Source organism: Puma concolor, chromosome D4, assembly GCF_028749965.1.
Source record: "Puma concolor isolate L17-30 chromosome D4, mPumCon1.1.hap2, whole genome shotgun sequence".
Lineage (NCBI taxonomy): Eukaryota > Metazoa > Chordata > Mammalia > Carnivora > Felidae > Puma > Puma concolor.
The window spans coordinates 41,636,101-41,652,784 of NC_141679.1; the positions used below are offsets into that span (position 1 = coordinate 41,636,101).

The 16,684-nt window shown below is 44.5% G+C and overlaps 1 pseudogene; it reads right to left on the minus strand.

Annotated features, from left to right (window-relative positions):
• Positions 1–930: 930 nt before the first annotated feature.
• LOC112857776 (ferritin light chain-like) lies at positions 931–16,413 on the minus strand (annotated as a pseudogene).
• Between the last annotated feature and the right edge of the window lie 271 nt (positions 16,414–16,684).

Genomic DNA, 16,684 nt, shown 5'->3' on the forward strand with positions numbered 1-16,684 from the left:
AATAGGGATGTTTTCATCCTCATAGGAGGAGAAATTACCATAGCATTATCCTCATTTTATATATGAGAACATATGGTCAGTAAAATTAAGTAACTTGTCTAAAGGTACATAACTAGTGGGTTTCGGACATGAGTGCTGAACACAACTTTTCTGATTTTACCGAGCAGCCACACCACTTCAAAGAAGAACGAATCCCTATCTGGAATGAACCACGTACATTTCCAGCAGTTGAGGCATGGCTATCCATTTCTGTGTTCCACCGGGTTTTCCACGGCAAACCTTGCGAAGACTGCATTGTATAAAAGGTGCATCATTTACAAGGAGTCTCAATGAGGTAAAATAGGAGGGTCTCTCCTGGTCGCCCTGATCTGTGCTATCAGTGAGAAGCCAGAGGTAGGACAGTATTGAGCCTCAAATGGAGCTATTAAGAAAGAAAGAGAAAGACAGGGATAGATAGAGACAGAAATGAGAGAGAGAGAGAGAGAGAGAGAGAGAGAAGCTTACACTTTGCCCTCCTTTGAATCTCGTGCATTGTGTTGCAGATGGTAGGCTCTGTGTTCGTACTAGTCACATTCACACCGAGAAATATTATATGGGGCTAGCAGGTGGAAATGCCCAGCGTGAGAAATGAAGAGAGAGAAAGTCTGGGCTGTAAAAGGAAAAAAGACATGAAAGCAGTTAGCCTAGGGTTTCTAACTAAATACGCTGTCAGTGAAATCTAACAGTTACTGAGGACGCACACAGCATAGTCCAAATCAGAGGTTGGCTGTTTTATAGCTGGGCGACTTTTGATTAATCTACATCTCTTAGCCCCTTTTCCCCCCTAATGAATAAAACGGAACAAATATTACCCTGACTTACAGGGTCATTTTGAAGACTACATTCAGGCATAATACGGTGCTTGAAAGTGTAGTGGGTCAAAACAAATGGTCAAATATGGTCATCAGCCTTATCATCATCATCATCATCATCATCATCATCAAGGATTTCAAAGCCTGGTTGAAAGGATAAGACAATAAGAGTTGCTATTTAGAAGGAAATATGTTCATACTGAACAACATTTTCTCAAAAGGAGAATGAGAAAGCTGGCTCTGGTCCATACCTTCGACTGTTGGGGCAAGCTACCTAATTTCCCTGAGCCTCGATTTTGGCATAGGTAAAATGGGGCTAATAATGTGTCAGCTTCCCAGAATGCTGTGTTAATGACATAGATGAAATAAACCTGTTACCTTAGCATATGGAATTACAAGGTAGTAAGAGGGGTAACTTGTAACACCCCTAGTCAAGATTTTGCCAACTTTGACTGCCGTCTCAATGGTGTGCGGTCCAGAACCAACATTTTAAAGATCTCTTTCAGTTTCCCAAAGCAATTTCTTGATTCATTTTCCTCTGTAATGTCCCCCCTTGGAAGAAATAGACTTGCATGTGTTAGCCAGAGAAGGTGTGTGAATAGGGATTGGGGGAACAATAATGGTACAATATGCTGTGCTCACATGTAGGCATGTTATGCTTCTAGTAAAATTAAGGCTGCCCTGAGAATTCCCAGCTCTGAGCTTTGCCTGGGGAAAGGAGGGGCCCATTCTGCAGCTCTTGTCACTAAAGATACAGCAATAAGCCCTTATTTGGGAAAGTTTACTTTGAGGGGGGATGTTTTAAATTTTATTTAATAATTTCTCTTAGAACGAACAGACAACAAATTGATATCAACCTCAGTTGATTCAACAACTACTTAGTGAGTGACTATTATACAGAAGACCGTGGGCTCAAAAACCCCATCTCTTTAAGACTTATCTTTACGTCAATTTCTGCTAGACTTAATCAGGTAGAACGCCACCAGGCTCATGGCCACCCTTAGAGGGGTTAACATCTGAATTCCTCGTAGGAGTAGCTGTGTGTGCCGGTGGGAATGAGGCCCTGTTCTCCTGAGTCTATTCTCCTAAGTTCGTGTTCTGGGCAAAGAGGAAAGGGGGCAGAGGAGCCCCCAGGCATGGGGTACAGACAGCAAAAGCCATTGCATGGAACTCTGGTTCCACGGCTGGTGAGCGGGTGGGTGGCGGATGGAGGGGTGAAGATGTGGTGGGCCAACAAAATGATGTGAGCCCGACGGGGCTGCCAGATAAATCGGCTGTTCCTGAGTTCCTCTTGCGGGCTAGGTTCTAATCATTTCTGATGTTGTCCTTTTCTTAAGAAAAATGCCTTAGGCTTTCCTGGTGACTTCTGCAGCAAGTTTTGGACAATCAGATAGCGAACCTTTTTGTGAGGTGCAAGAAGAAGCCAGTGGAAGAGGGAATCCAAGCCCCCTTGAATATGCCCCAAGTGCCTGTTTTGGTGGGCTTCTGATAGAAGGCTACAGCTCGCGCTGGTTTGGCAATAGGATAGCATCAACAAGACAGATCGTATGACCAGGGTGTTGAAGAAAAAGACTGAAGTAGGTCCTCTTCTGCAGGCAGCTAGGAAACTCCAAACACACACATGGGACAGGTTAGTGTGCATGTTGGCCAAATATGAAGATGGAAAGAAAGAATGATTATCAAAACACCCACCCACCCTTTTGGTGGCCATTACTTGGCCGTGGAAAAGGCAGCTTACGACAAATTAGATAGAGACTCTGAGAAACCAGCGCTGCATGGAGGTGGTTTCCAGGTTAAAAAAAAAAAAAAAAAATCTTACTAATCCCTGCTTTGCAAAACATCAACGAGTACGTGTAATACTAGCAAGACCTGAGCGTTCAATAAATCAGAAAACAATGGAGGCATTGTCTGAACTCGCCAAACGGTCCTTAGCTCCACAACGCCGAACACTCTCGTCTGTGTGCAGCCAAAACTCAGCCCAATCTTATCGAACTAAACTGATTTATGAGAGGAAAAACCAAAAAAGGGAAGCAGCAAAATAATGATATTAATTCTAATAATGCATTGACTAGGGTGCATATAAATCACTGTCCCCACTCAGATTGATTTCATAAGGGTAAGAACTCCATGTGAAAGCCCATCTCCAGCCGCCCAGGGCCTCCTCTTGCAGATAGAGCTGAGGAGAAAGGGTGGGGGGTCTGCTGGAAGTTCACAGGAATTTTGCCTGAGAAAGGCCTGTGGGATCAACCCCAGAGGTACCGATGTAATTGGCCACACACACAAATGCTGCCGCATCCGAACATTTTTGGCAACACATGAAAGCCTCGTTCCTAGAGGCCACTTGAGTGTCCAAATAAAAGGGGATTTTTGTTAGTGAAAACTGGAAAGAATAACCCATCCTAGGATCAGGCTAATAGGGCCTGGCCTGTTAAAATGTAACACAGGGCTGGCCAGAGTTTGAAGTGTTGTTGGCAAGGATTTGGAGCAGCCTCGAGGAGAGCCAAGAGTGGCTTGCAAGGAAAACTCCTCTGCTGGTGAGGGAAGCTTTCCGTGGCCCAGAGAGCCCCCGTGGCCCGCCTCGAGGGCAAGAGCTTCTTCTGGGGCAGGGATCGTCCATGCACGCAGAGGGCCGACAGCCCGGGGTGGGTTCTGCCTCCCCCCGCACCCCAGACTCCCCTGCTGAGTTCCCCATTCCGCCCACCAGCAGGCTGTGATTCTGGGCTAGTGAGGTTCTGTGGCTGACCTTGGGGGCCCACTTGTGCTCATAGCCTGGGAACAGCAATTGCTCTCCGTGACTTTGCAGGGTGTTGACAGCTGTGGGCTGAGGGATCTGGGGAAGGGAAGCAGAGAAAGTGATGTTGCAGAAATAGGCCACAGAGGCCTTGTCTTATCACCAAGGGCCCCCAGCTGAAGAAAGTTCTATTGCTGCTTGCTTCACAAAGGAAATGCCTTCTTTTACTGCAGGCCAATCTTGGCCTTTGTGTGGTGCAGAGGCTCCGAGGCTCTGCATCTAGGGTTGCCAGATAAAATATGGGGTGCCCAATTTAATTTGAATTTTTGATAAACAAACAGTAGCATTTATGCCCCGAATTTAAGTATATATGTCCCGAATATTGTATGGTACATAACTATACTAAAACAATTATGTGTCGTTTTTTGTGAAATTCAAATTCAACTGAGCATCCTGTATTTTTATATGTTGTGTTAAGGAGAATTCTTAAAGGTGCCCCAGTGACCCTCACTTTTGTATAACCTCCTCCCCAAGAGTGTGGGAGAAAATCAGGGGCCGTGAAGAACACAGCTCCTGTGACTGATCTACATTACATGGCAGAAAGGAATTTTTGCAAATGTGATTAAGGTTGCTGATCAGTTGACTTTGAGTTAATCAAATAGAAGGTGATGTGGGCAGCTGCGCCTGACTGCACGAGCTCTTGAAATCAGCAGCTAGAGGCTGGAGACATAAGAAGTCCAAGATTCGAAGCAGTCGCGAATTCTCCTGTTGGCCCTGAAGGAGAAGGAACATGGCTGTGTGGCAGAGAAAGCCTCGTGGCAGGGAATAGTGGCTAGTCTCCAGGAGCCAAGAACTGCGCCCCAGTTAGTGGCTGGCGAGAAAACAGGGACCTCGGCCCTGTGCCACGATGAACTGAATTCTGCCAATCCCCTGCAAGGCCTGGGGGGAGGACCCCAAGCCTCAGGAGAGATGGCACCTCTCCTGGCCACCCTGATGGTCACTGCGCGCGGCCTGAGCAGAGAACCCATCCGTACCGTGCCAGACTCCTCACCCTAGAAACTGTGAGAGAAGAATTTGTGTTGTTTTAAGCTGCCAGCTTTGTGTAATGTGTTCGGTGGCAATAGTAAGCAAATTCATTTGCTAAATCTTGCAGCTCCTTCTGTGTCCTGTGGTGTCTAAGTCAGACCTATGCAGGTTCCTGGTGTAGGCAGAAAGGAGAGAAGATGAAGGGACAAGAGAGACCAGCGTACGTTGGACTTCTTGTTAGAAACCACAACAGAAAAAGAGCGAGGGGAGGAAGACAGATCATGTATTATCTGATTTGGCACCTGTGTCTTAGCAGGAAGGCATGACCTGGCCTCCTGGACCCCAGAGCACCAAAGTCTTGGTTTAGAACTATAGATACATCCACACGCACACCCCTGTGTGTCTTCCTTCCCTGGGAGGCGTTTGGGGGACAAGCTTGTCACTTGTCTCAGAGACAGATTCAGTTGGTAGTTCTGCAAGAAAACCTGTAGTGACAGCCAGAGCACATTACTGACCCAAAGTTACAGAAACACATGCACTCCGTGGAAGGATAAACACGTGCACGCGCGTGTGTGTGTGTGTGTGTGTGCCTCGGGGTGGACTTTCCCTGGGCATTGATTCAGCTTTCTTTCAGGTCATGTAAATGAGCCCTCATGGTCTAAAAGAAACTTGGATATCTTTTTTAAAAAGGTCAGAAGACCTGGCTTTATGTTTCAATTCTCCGAATGTTCTTTTGCTTATGGATTCCCCTAAATTCTCTTTCCAACAGTTTCTTCTGCCCCTCTGGCCTCATGCTGCCCTTGAAAGTGGCCAGAGGAAACTCTTAGGTGTCAGCCAGTCAGCATGGAGAGATTCTCTTTCATCCCCCTGAGTGTCTGGAGATGTGAGTTTAATGAGAGGCATCGACCTTTGAATTATACAAATGGACCTCTTTAGCAATCACTTCCCTCCCCAGTCCATACCCACCCTCAGCTTTTAATCTTCTCAATTATATTTCCTTTTCATTGATTACTACTTTGCTAACTTTCAGATTGAGCAGGCAGTAAAACCTCAGCCACACAGGTAATGCAATTGCTCTTCGAGCCTGACGCCGGCATCTCACCTCCTGAGGGGGCCCCCAGGCCTCCCTCCCACCCTACTGAGTCTTGGCAAGTACACTAGTCTTCGATCAACTTTCAAGATGGCCCCTTCCATCCAGAGATCTGTGCAATCCTGATTATGAAGATGGGATTTCAGCTTTGAGCTTTAAATAGCACAGATGAGGGGGGTTTGCATGCTGCCAGAGTGTGGGAAGGATGCTCACAGAGGTTGGCTATTTCCCACTGGGCCTGGGAATGGGCAGGTGATAGGCCGGGGAGCAGGGAGCTGTGGGTTCTGTTTCCCACCTCTGCTCTGACTTTTTGAGTCTGACCTTTGTTGAACCACTTAACTTTCTGTGCTCTCCTTTCGGTGCCATCTGTAAGGGGGAGACAATGACACTTGTCTGTGAAAATGCTTTGAGGGATGTTGGCATAAAAGACGCAATGTAAAAGCAAGTGATGGGCAATGTTTCCCATAAAGAGCCCCTTGTTTGCATCTGCAAGAGGCCCCATTTGAGGGCTAGGAAGAAAAATTGAGACAGTTCCTTGATACGGAGGCCAGGCAGAGGACATGGCTCCCGACCAGTTAGAAATCTTTTCTGTGGCTGGGGGTTCCTGAGAAGCTGCCGGATGGGAGCCCCGTGAGGTGCATGCTGGGAACTGGCCACAGAACAAACGGATCTGAGGTCTCTGCACCAGGAGGACCCAGTGCCATATCAGGATTAGCCAAGGGACCTGGCGAGCAGTAAGGGGGGCTGACTCCCTGTGATTTACGGGCATTGACGCAGGGACCTGGCGGGGGACGGGGGAAGGCAGAGAACTTTGGGGACATTTTCAAAACTGGAGGTCGTTCAGAGGAAATTACTCAATAAAAACCAGGTTTCTCTAACTGAATAGATCAATTTACAGCTCATAAGGTGGAAAAAGTCTGAGACTTCAAGATTCTGGCTGGGCGGGTCTCCTAAGGTTTCCTCCCTTGGCAGGGCAGCTGTGGCTTTGGCTTTCTCACACCGGGCACCCCTTCTGTACCTTGAAGGGCCAGCATTTGTTTCTCTCTTTCTCTGCCACTTAATTTTTTCTGCTTGAGATTCTTCTCCTCCTCCTCCTCCTCTCTCTTCCCCTTAAAAGCCTCCCGCTTTCATTCTTCACCTCCCTACAGACCTATTAGAGAAGTCCCTACCATTTTGTTTTCCTGATAATATAAATTCTTTTTCCATGATTCCTCCTCTCAGCTGCCTCCCCTCCCCACAGCTAGTCTCCAGTCCCTCTTCTCTCTGTTTTTCCATCAGGTCCCCAAAGCCGTTGCCTTTCTCCTCCAGCTGCCTGTGGTCTGTTTGGCTGCACACCTCTCAACCTCTCTATTTCTCCCTCTCTGCCTTTTATCATCCCAGCCCTTCTCTTTGGTTGCTCTCTTGGCTTTTCTCAGTTGCTACTGCAGTAATTCATCACGAGCATCCAGCAGCGCCATCATCTATCGACTGAGCTTCTGTAAGTTGCACCGAAGCAACAGCGTTCTCAGGGAGGCAGGGTGGTAGAAAGATGGGCGGGGCACAGATGGAATTGTATTGCAACTCCATCATCCACCTGTCATCATTCATTTCTGTACCCATAACCCATATATCTGTCCATCCACCCATGCATCCATCCAAGCCTTCACTCATTTAACCATTCATTGATTTCATTTATTCAACAAACTGCACCATATGCCAGGCAAAGGGCTAGACACTTGATCGAGAGTGATGATCAAATACAGACACGGGCCTTGACTTCAGTAAAGGCTAAGGAGTTGGGACCAAGACACTCTCTCATCAGAACTTGACTTATTTAGGAATGGAGAATTAAGCTGAGATCTGGGGGCTGAGAGGGAAGAACATGCAGGTTGGGCGGGGGGAAGGCAGGTTTTGAGAAATCCTGCCCTTCCTCATCCCTACTAAATCCTCTCCTAAATGCTGGCCAAGGGCATTAGTTCTTCTAGCAGAAGTCAAGGCTGTTAGGCCACAGAGCTCAAGTTCAGCACATCGGATGACCTGGTAATGGTGACTTGAATATATTTAGACTAAGTGGCAAATAATAGACATCAGTCCTTCCCTGGGAACAAGCTTCATTAGGAGATAGAGGTCATGGCATTTCAACACCCAAAGGTGGGAGAGCATAGGGAAGAGCATTCTTTCTCGTATGTGGCTTTGGCCCTAGGATGACGTGGTCACTCCACATGGTGCCAGGGGTAGATTCTGAGGGCTCAGGCGACAGCACGTGTTTCCTCCCCAGCCTGCTCTTTCAAGTGTCAGTTGGCTAGCCTGACAAGCTGCTCCTTCTTCCTTTGGAGCCTCGGTGCTTCCATAAGCTTTGGAGACCAGGCAGTTCTAGAAGTCCAGAACTACCCCCCTCCCACCCCCACTTCTCACTGGCACTGGTCACAAATTCAAAGCGGCCATTGGGTTTCATGGCTTGATGGCCTTGTAATTGTTATTGGAACTCACTGTGGATGGGTTTACGGTAATGAACTCACCTAATAGCGAACCCGTCATGGGCCTTTTTGCAGACAGGATCTTTCCTGAGTGAAGATATTAGAAAACCATTCTGCAAAGGAAAAGCAATACTGACTGGTGACTTCAAGTTTAGGAAAAACACCACTGTTCGGGTTTTTCTGTTGGCATCTAACTTTAAACACTTCATTGGCCAGTTGCTAACCAACATGGTTTTTGGCCAGAGCTCTGTTTATGTTGGCACCAAATGTATGTATCACAAGCAGTTTGTGTGTTTCTGGGCATGTGTATATGTGTGTATGAGTCTGTATATGTTACAAACTCCAAAACTTTTGAACACAAGGTTTTGTACTCTTTTTGCAGATTCTTCTGGCCAGGAAAACAGGCAACTGGCAGGCAGGGCATCCGTGTGCATTAATGACTTGCTTTCAGGCCACCCCACCCCATCGCAGCCACCCTCTGGCTTGGCCTGGCCTGGCACTGAGCTCTCTTGGCCTCCCTGGACCCCTGTCCTACTGAGTTATGAATGAGTGAGGCGGCCCCTGCCCAGTAAAAGAGGCTCCGGGGACAGTGGGTGCTTTCTGGGTCACCTCAGTCTGCAGGACCAGGGGGCAAATCATCAGGAATGCTTGGGACCAGGAATTTACTCCTCGCTGGGGCCAGAAAGGCTCCATGTTTTGTGGCTTGGCATTAAGCAAACAACTGCTTTTTTGTTCTCTCCTCAAATTATTTGTCCAAACAAAAGGCAACTGTCATGGGGAGAAAAGTACAATTTTTCCAGCGTTTGCCCCTTCCCGCGCCCCGTCTCACAGCACGCTCTCTGACTCTGTGCGTTTCCACAGCCCAGTGTCGGATTTCCAGCCCACAGAAAGGCAGGGTTTGCTGCTTCTAAATGTGAAATCCACCTTCCGCCTCTCTCAGGCCTGCTGACCCAATGCAGCACCAGAGCTAAGGGCAAATTTTACAGCTGGCACCTCTCCTCTCCAAAATCCCAAAAGGTTTCCCAAGTCCGTAAATCATGAATCCAGAAACATTCCCTGGGAGAATGGAAGTTTGGATAAATAGTGAGTCCTAGAAGAAAGCAGTCTGTTTCCTTTCCAACTCCGGTTTCTTCTGAAAGTTTAGCAGTTAGATCTTCTGCCTAACAGAGGATTGTTATTTAATTGCAAGGCATCCTCGTGGTGATGAAGCGAAAAGACGTGGCTTATCACTTTGTATCTCATTAGAATATGGTAAAATATGCTAAACAATCTAACTAAATGATACGGAATTTAATCTTCTTCCCAGGCTTGTTGGGATTAGGCTGTGTCCTTATCTACCCAGCCCACTCCTGACTCTCCTTCAAGACTTGGGGCAAATGTCACCTTTCTGGTGGGGACGTCTCGTGCCCCCTGACCTAGAGCCGCCCTCACCGACCTCTGCAGAATTAGGGCCACCTCATCTGTGCTCCCCTAATTCTCCCAGCACTGGCACAGTGCAATGTTTACACTTTTGTTCCAAAATAATTTTAGATTTACAGAAAAGTTGCAAAAAAAGTATAAAGAATTCCTGTACACCAGAATTGCTCAATCTTTTCCTCATCACTCTCCAAGTGCCTTTTTAGATATTTTTTTTTCCCTGATTGCTTTCTGACTTGAAATTTTAATAGTATACCTTTTTATGGACTCTAAGTATATCTGAACTTCACGTGGAAAAAGAGTAAGATATTTTGGCCTCCAAGAACAGTTTTTATTTCTTTTTTTTTTTTTTAAGTTTATGTATTTTGAGAGAGACAGAGAGAGCATGAGCGGGGGAGGGGCAGAGAGAGTGGGAGAGAGAGAATCCCAAGCAGGCTTCACGTTGTCAGCACAGAGCCCGACATGGGGCTTGAACCCACAAAACTGCAAGATCATGACCTGAGCCGAAATCAAAAGTCAGACACTTAATCGGCTGAGCCACCTACATGCACCAATAATTTTTATTTCTTTTAGTGCAATATTGCTTCGTGCAGAATACATGTTAATAGAGCCTGTTTGAGAGTAAGTCGCAGTCATGGTGCTTCTTTACCCCTAAATATTTTAGAAAGCATTTCCCATAAGTGAAAACTTCTTCTTTGCCTTTTAACAAATTTTTTAAAAAACACTTCCATCTCTTCCACATAGCTATAAGTTTTTCAAGGTCAGGAACCTGTGTCTCAGCCATCTTTGGAGACTGAGTACCAGAATGGGGCCTGGCATGTTTAAGGAGAGATTATAAAATAATACATTTCATTAAGATATAGCATATGTCATGCATTTTCATATAATTTATATACGCTAACAATTATGAAAAAAGTTTCTTTAAATATAACATATATAAGATATAGCATGTTATACACAATAACACAAAAATACATTCTTATTTACAAATGAATGGAAATCTTAGGGTCCATAGTATTGATTTCAATCACAAAGTATTCTATAGTTTCAGAAGCTGGAAGAAACTGGGCTGAAAATTCACAGACTTTGGAATCTGCCTCAAGCCCAGTGAATAAAACAAGAAACCACTCACCTGATGTCAGTTTCATAGAACAAGAAGGAAACTCTGAGTCGGTAGAAATTGGCAGCCACCATTTCAGTCTCAGCATTTACGCTGCTCTTTGGGAGGCAGTATAATTCAGTAACTCAAACACTTTCTTGCTCTCTTGCAGTCACTCTCAAATATTTATTGGCAACTTTGCATTTGATAAAAATATACTGGAGTTGGAGGCTCTTGAATCCTAGTTTTTATTTTCTATGTACTCAAACAAGTTATCTAACCCATATTTGCCTTGGTTTCAAGGGATACAGGAGGGCTGATGCATAGGGGCACTTGTACCCCAATGTTTATAGCAGCACTTTCAACAATAGCCAAATTATGGAAAGAACCTAAATGTCCATCAACTGACGAATGGATAAAAAAAATTATGGTTTATATATAAAATGGAATACTACTTGGCAATGAGAAAGAATGAAATATGGCCTTTCATAGCAACGTGGATGGAACTGGAGAGTGTTATGCTGAGTGAAATAAGTCATACAGAGAAAGATACCATATGTTTTCACTCTTATGCAGATCCTGAGAAACTTAACAGAAGACCATGGGGAAGGGAAGGAAAAAAAAAGAGCCGGAGAGAGCCAAACCATAAGAGACTCTTAAAAACTGAGAATAAACTGAAGGTTGATGGAGGGTGGGAGGGAGGGGAGAGTGGGTGATGGGCATTGAGGAGGGCACCTGTTGGGATGAGCACTGGGTGTTGTCTGGAAACCAATTTACCAATAAATTTCATATTAAAAAAATATTTGCCTTGGTTTCCTTGATTGCAATATGACTATAAACACATTGTGCCCTGTTCTGCTCCCAAGTCACTGGTTAATACGGTACTGAAAGAAAGTACTCACAATACATACATCTGACACATGTTTTGTTTCCAGAATACACAGAGAGCTTTTACGACTCAATAATAAGACAGATAACCTAATTAACAAAAACTTTAGCCGACACTTCACGAAAGTTTTTAAAAAGTAGCCTATAAGCCCATTAAAAGATACTAAACATCATTAGCTATCAGGGAATGAAAATTTAAACCATAATGAAATACTACCATACACCTGTTAGAATAGCTAAAATTACAAACATCGACAATACCAAATGTTGGTAAGGATATGCAGCAACTGAAACTCTCGTCTATTTTTTGTGAGAATGTGAGACGGTGCAACCACTTTGAAAAAACAGTTTGTCGGTTTCTTCTAAATTGAAATATACACTAATTAGGGGGCGCCTGGGTGGCTCAGATGGTTAAGCCTCTGACTTCAGCTCAGGTCATGATCTCATAATTCGTGGGTTTGAGCCCCGCGTCGGGCTCTGTGCTGACAGCTTGGACCCTGGCACCTGCTTCAGAATCTGTGTCTCCTCCTCTCTCTGTTCCTCCCCCACTTGTGCTCTGTCTCTCTCTCTCAAAAATAAACATTAAAAAAGATCTAAAAAATAAACGTGCTAATTGTGTGTCCCAGAAATTGCACTGCTAGGTGTTTACTCATGAGAAATAAAAACATTTGTCCACACAAAGACTTCACAAGAATGCTTATGGCCGCTTTATTCATGAGAACCTAAACCTGGAAACAATCCAGATATTTATTAATGGATAAAGAGGAATTGGAGTATGTTCGTACAATGGCATACTGCTCATTAATAAAAAAGGAGCAAACAGCTGATACCACTGGTCCATATGACAGAATGGAAGACTCTCAAAAGCATTACACTGCGTAAAAAAATCCAGACACAAAAGAGATCATCCTGCCTGATTCTACTTATATAAAAGTCTAGAAACTGTAAATCCAATCAGTAATGACAGAATCCGTGGTTGCCTGAGGGCTATGTTCTGGAGAAGGGACACGGGATTGGTGCAGAGGGGCACGAGAAAGCATTCTGGTTCGGTGGAAATGTTCCTTATCTTGACGGAGCTCTACTTTTCCAGGTGTGTAAGTTATCACAAGTCATTCAACTCTATGCTAAAGTGGGTACATTTTATGTATTGTATGTTAATTATACCTCAGTGAGTTGAGTTTTAGAAAGCATATACTCAATGTGAGTATTGAGAGCAAACCTTCATCCTCGAACTCTAGAACTCTCCATTGTGCTTCTTCCATCAGGGCTTGGCACAGGCACCAGAGAGCACTCCCGTTGGGTTCATTCATCAGAAGACCTAGTGGCAGAATTGCTGGTGTTGTGGCCTGAATCAGCTTCTCCTGCTTGGGCCTCACTTGAAGCTTGTAACCTTCTGCATTGCTCAGCAACAGGGGCAGAGGAGTACATCCATATCTGGCATATGTTGCCTTCAAACTCCAAAAGGGGCCAAGCCAAAGATGTATCACTTATTCTTAGTGGTGAGGTATGCATGGTACAGTGAATTTTCTTTCACTTTGGAAGAAACATTCTGATACTATACAGATACCTGAACTTCTAGAAATGTCTCTAAGATCCCTGAATTTCCAATGCATGTATCTCCCGAACTCTGACACATATAGGTTTTATAGGGTTTTTATAGGGTGTCTAGGATATCTGTTTCCGCTTGCTCACTTGGTCTTTTAGCATTATGTCATCTAAACTATAGTCCAAAATTCTGTTCTGTGGGCTGTTATTAAGAGGATCAAAAATCCCTCTGATCTACAACAGATTGCAGGTTGCCAGAGGTGGGAGGTAGAGGGTAGGCCAAGTGGATGAAGGAAGTCAAAAGTTACCAACTTCCAGTTATAAAATAAATACATTCTAGGGATGTGATGTACACTGTGGCTATAACTAATAATACTCTATTGCATAGTTGAAATTTGCTAAGAGAGTAAATCTTAAAAAAAGTTCTGACCATAAGAAAAAAATTATGTAATTATGTATGGTGACTCACGTTAACTAGACTCATCGTGGTGATCCTTTTGCAATATATACAAATATCAAATTATTGTGTTACACACCTGAAACTAATATAACATTATATGTCAGTTATACCTCTGTAAAAAAAAAGCTAAACATTAAAAAAAATCCCCCTGATCTAAATTATGGCATAAAGCAAAAGAATTAAGCAGTTCTGAAGATTGGCATGGTGAATATGTATTGTTATTCCTGCCCAGTAAAAGAAAACTTCTTCTAATAGAGAAAATGTATTTACCAGATCAATAGCCATCCAGCAGACCCACAAGGTGAAGAGACGACATTTAGAATAGCGGCTTGAATTGTAGTCATCACTTAACAACACTTAAAATAATACCCCATAATTTTCTATCCATCTTTTGCAGAGCCAAACAGGCCAGTTAGAGATGTGGTAGGGATCACCATCTTTGAGACTTTAAATTCTTTGTTGGTGGACTACCTGTGCTATAGAGAGGAGTGCTTCACTCTCTATCTGATTCTAAAAGCCCTCACTCTGCAAGTTAAGGGGCCACTGTGGTTGTTCGACCAGTTGCTGAGTATATCTACTCAAACTACATTTTCAGGAACTGTGGAAATAACAGAAGAACATACTCATGGATGTAATGGGGCCGCTGAGAGATTCACCTATACCCAAATTCCTTTTGTTCAATGGACTCCCATAAACATCCATTTTTACCTATGGATCATGATGGTTTTCTGAAATACTAATGATTTGCAGTATTTCAGAATCAATGTCCAATTATTCCTAAAAGGTCCAGATATTTCTCTTTTTCTAGTGTGAAATCATCTGTAGCTTGCTTTCCGGTCTGCCACAATGCTTGCCACTCTGATTTGTTTCTTAGATCTGTTATGCTCACTTTGACTATCCCCTGTTGACTCTTGAGTTCATGATCCTGTGCTTTAATCCCTTGATCAACCCTTGTCAGGGCCAAGGCCCAGGAGAAAATAGAACTGACCTATATCGAGAGAATAAATGTCTTTTAAAGCAGAAGATTTCACCTCCATATCCCAAATCAGCCAAACTTTCCTGGAGTAATTCTGTAAGTTCCCTGCCCATATGGAGACTAAGCTATTCAGCAAAAAGAGACCAGGACTAACTGTTCTGGGATGAAAACTTTTGTTCAAGCCTTTAGGCAAGACCAAGGCAACTGCTCTCCAAGGGAATGTCCCCTGTTCACAAATGTCTCTCTCTAAACTTCTTTACGACCTGGTAGCCCAGAGTCCTTCATCTCTGTGCCTGAGTTGTGACCTCTTCTGGTCTTGAATCTTGTCCCCATCTCAATACCCCTTCCTGCTTAGCCCAGCTGAGCACTAATAGCCTCCAATATCATAGGTGGATTTTCATGGTGACTGTAATGATTTTAAAATATATCCAAAAATTCTTTGACAATTCTCCCCTTAGAAGGTGGAGCCTAATTCTTGTCCCCTTGAGCGTGGGCCCAAATGAGTAGCTACTTTTTGAAAAATTTTCTTTAAAGGTTATTTATTTATTTTTGAGAGAAAGGCAGAGAGAGTGAGTGGGGGAGGGGCAGAGGGAGGAGAGAGATAATGTCAAGCAGGCTCCACGCTGTCAGTGCTGACACACAATGTGGAGCTCAGCTCACAAACTGTGAGATCATGACCTGAGCCGAAATCAAGAGTCGGACACTTAACCGACTGAGCCACCCAGATGCCCCTGACTGAACAACTACTTTCTAAAAAGAAATCAAGTGTGGTGGAAGTGGTGGTCTGTGACCTCCAAAATTAGATCATAAGAAGCATTGTGGGGACTGTTCACTCTAAAAGAGTCAGGCACCATATTGTGAGGACATTTAAGCAGCTCAAAGAGAAGCTCATATGAAAGAGAACTGAGGTCTTCTACCAACAACCAGCACCGTGTGAGTGAACTATCTTGGATGTGAATCCTTCAGGGTTAGTAAAGCCTTCAGATGATTGCAATCCCAGCCAAAATCTTAACTACATGTATCACTAGAAATATTGAGCGAAGCTATTCCAAATTCCTGACCCACACAAACAATATGAGATGATACATGTGTATTGCTGATTTAAGCCACCTATGCTTTGGGTTAATTTGGATTTTGTTGTTGTTGTTTATTTTTTTTATTTTTTATTTTTTTTTGTTTTTGTTTTTTTTTTTTTTGACCACAAAAAGCTTCATTTGTTTACATTCGTTCTAAGGCTTGGGAAAGGGCTCCCGGGTGGTTAAAAATCTTTCTAGTGGCTGCAGGGAGAGGGTCAGGCACAAGCCCTGGCACCAGGGTTACCAGAGGGGTCCTCCAAAGGCTTCTGGGTCTAATAGGCCCCCAGTCATGCTTGAGGGTGAGCCTTTTGAAGAGATACTCACCCATCCCAGCCTGGGAGCAAGCCAGCTTGCAGAGGCTAGTCAGGTGGTTGTCCATCTTCTTGATGGGCACCTTTTCAACTAGGAAGTGGTTCTCCAGGAAGTCACAGATATGATCTCCATGGGCAGAACTCAGGGCACACAGATCTGAAAGGGCCTGGTTCAGGTTTTTCTCCAGAATCAGGACAGCTTCCATAGCTTCCAGGGTTTTATCCCACGCATCTTGGGATGGCTTCTGCATGTTCTGGAAGAGGACACAGCCTCTGTGTTGGTTTTGCATCTTCAAGAGATGCTCAGTGCCCTTGAGCTTCTCTACAGCCAACTAGTGGAAGAAATGGCCCACATCCTCCAAAGCCCCATGCCGTGATCGAAATAGAAGCCCAGAGAAAGGTAGGTGTAGGACACCCATAGACACATGTTGACCGCTGAAGGCAGCCTCCACCTGGGTGGAATCATTCTGACAAATCTGGGAGCTCATGATTGATCGGCAATAAGGAGCTAAGCTCAAAATAAGGTGTTAGCTGCTCCTGGAGGGAGTGGGCGGCTGAGAAAATGGCTCTGAAGGTTGTGACTGGAAAAAAGGTTGGAGGGTGGTCAGAGGCTGATAGAAGGGGCTTCCCTGTTCTGTTCTGTCCAAACACTGTTGAAGCAAGGGACAGATCCGCGGACTGATGGACACTCTTGGTTTTGGGCTAATTTGTCATACAGCAACAGATAACTAATACAGTGACTTAGCAACGACCTCTTTT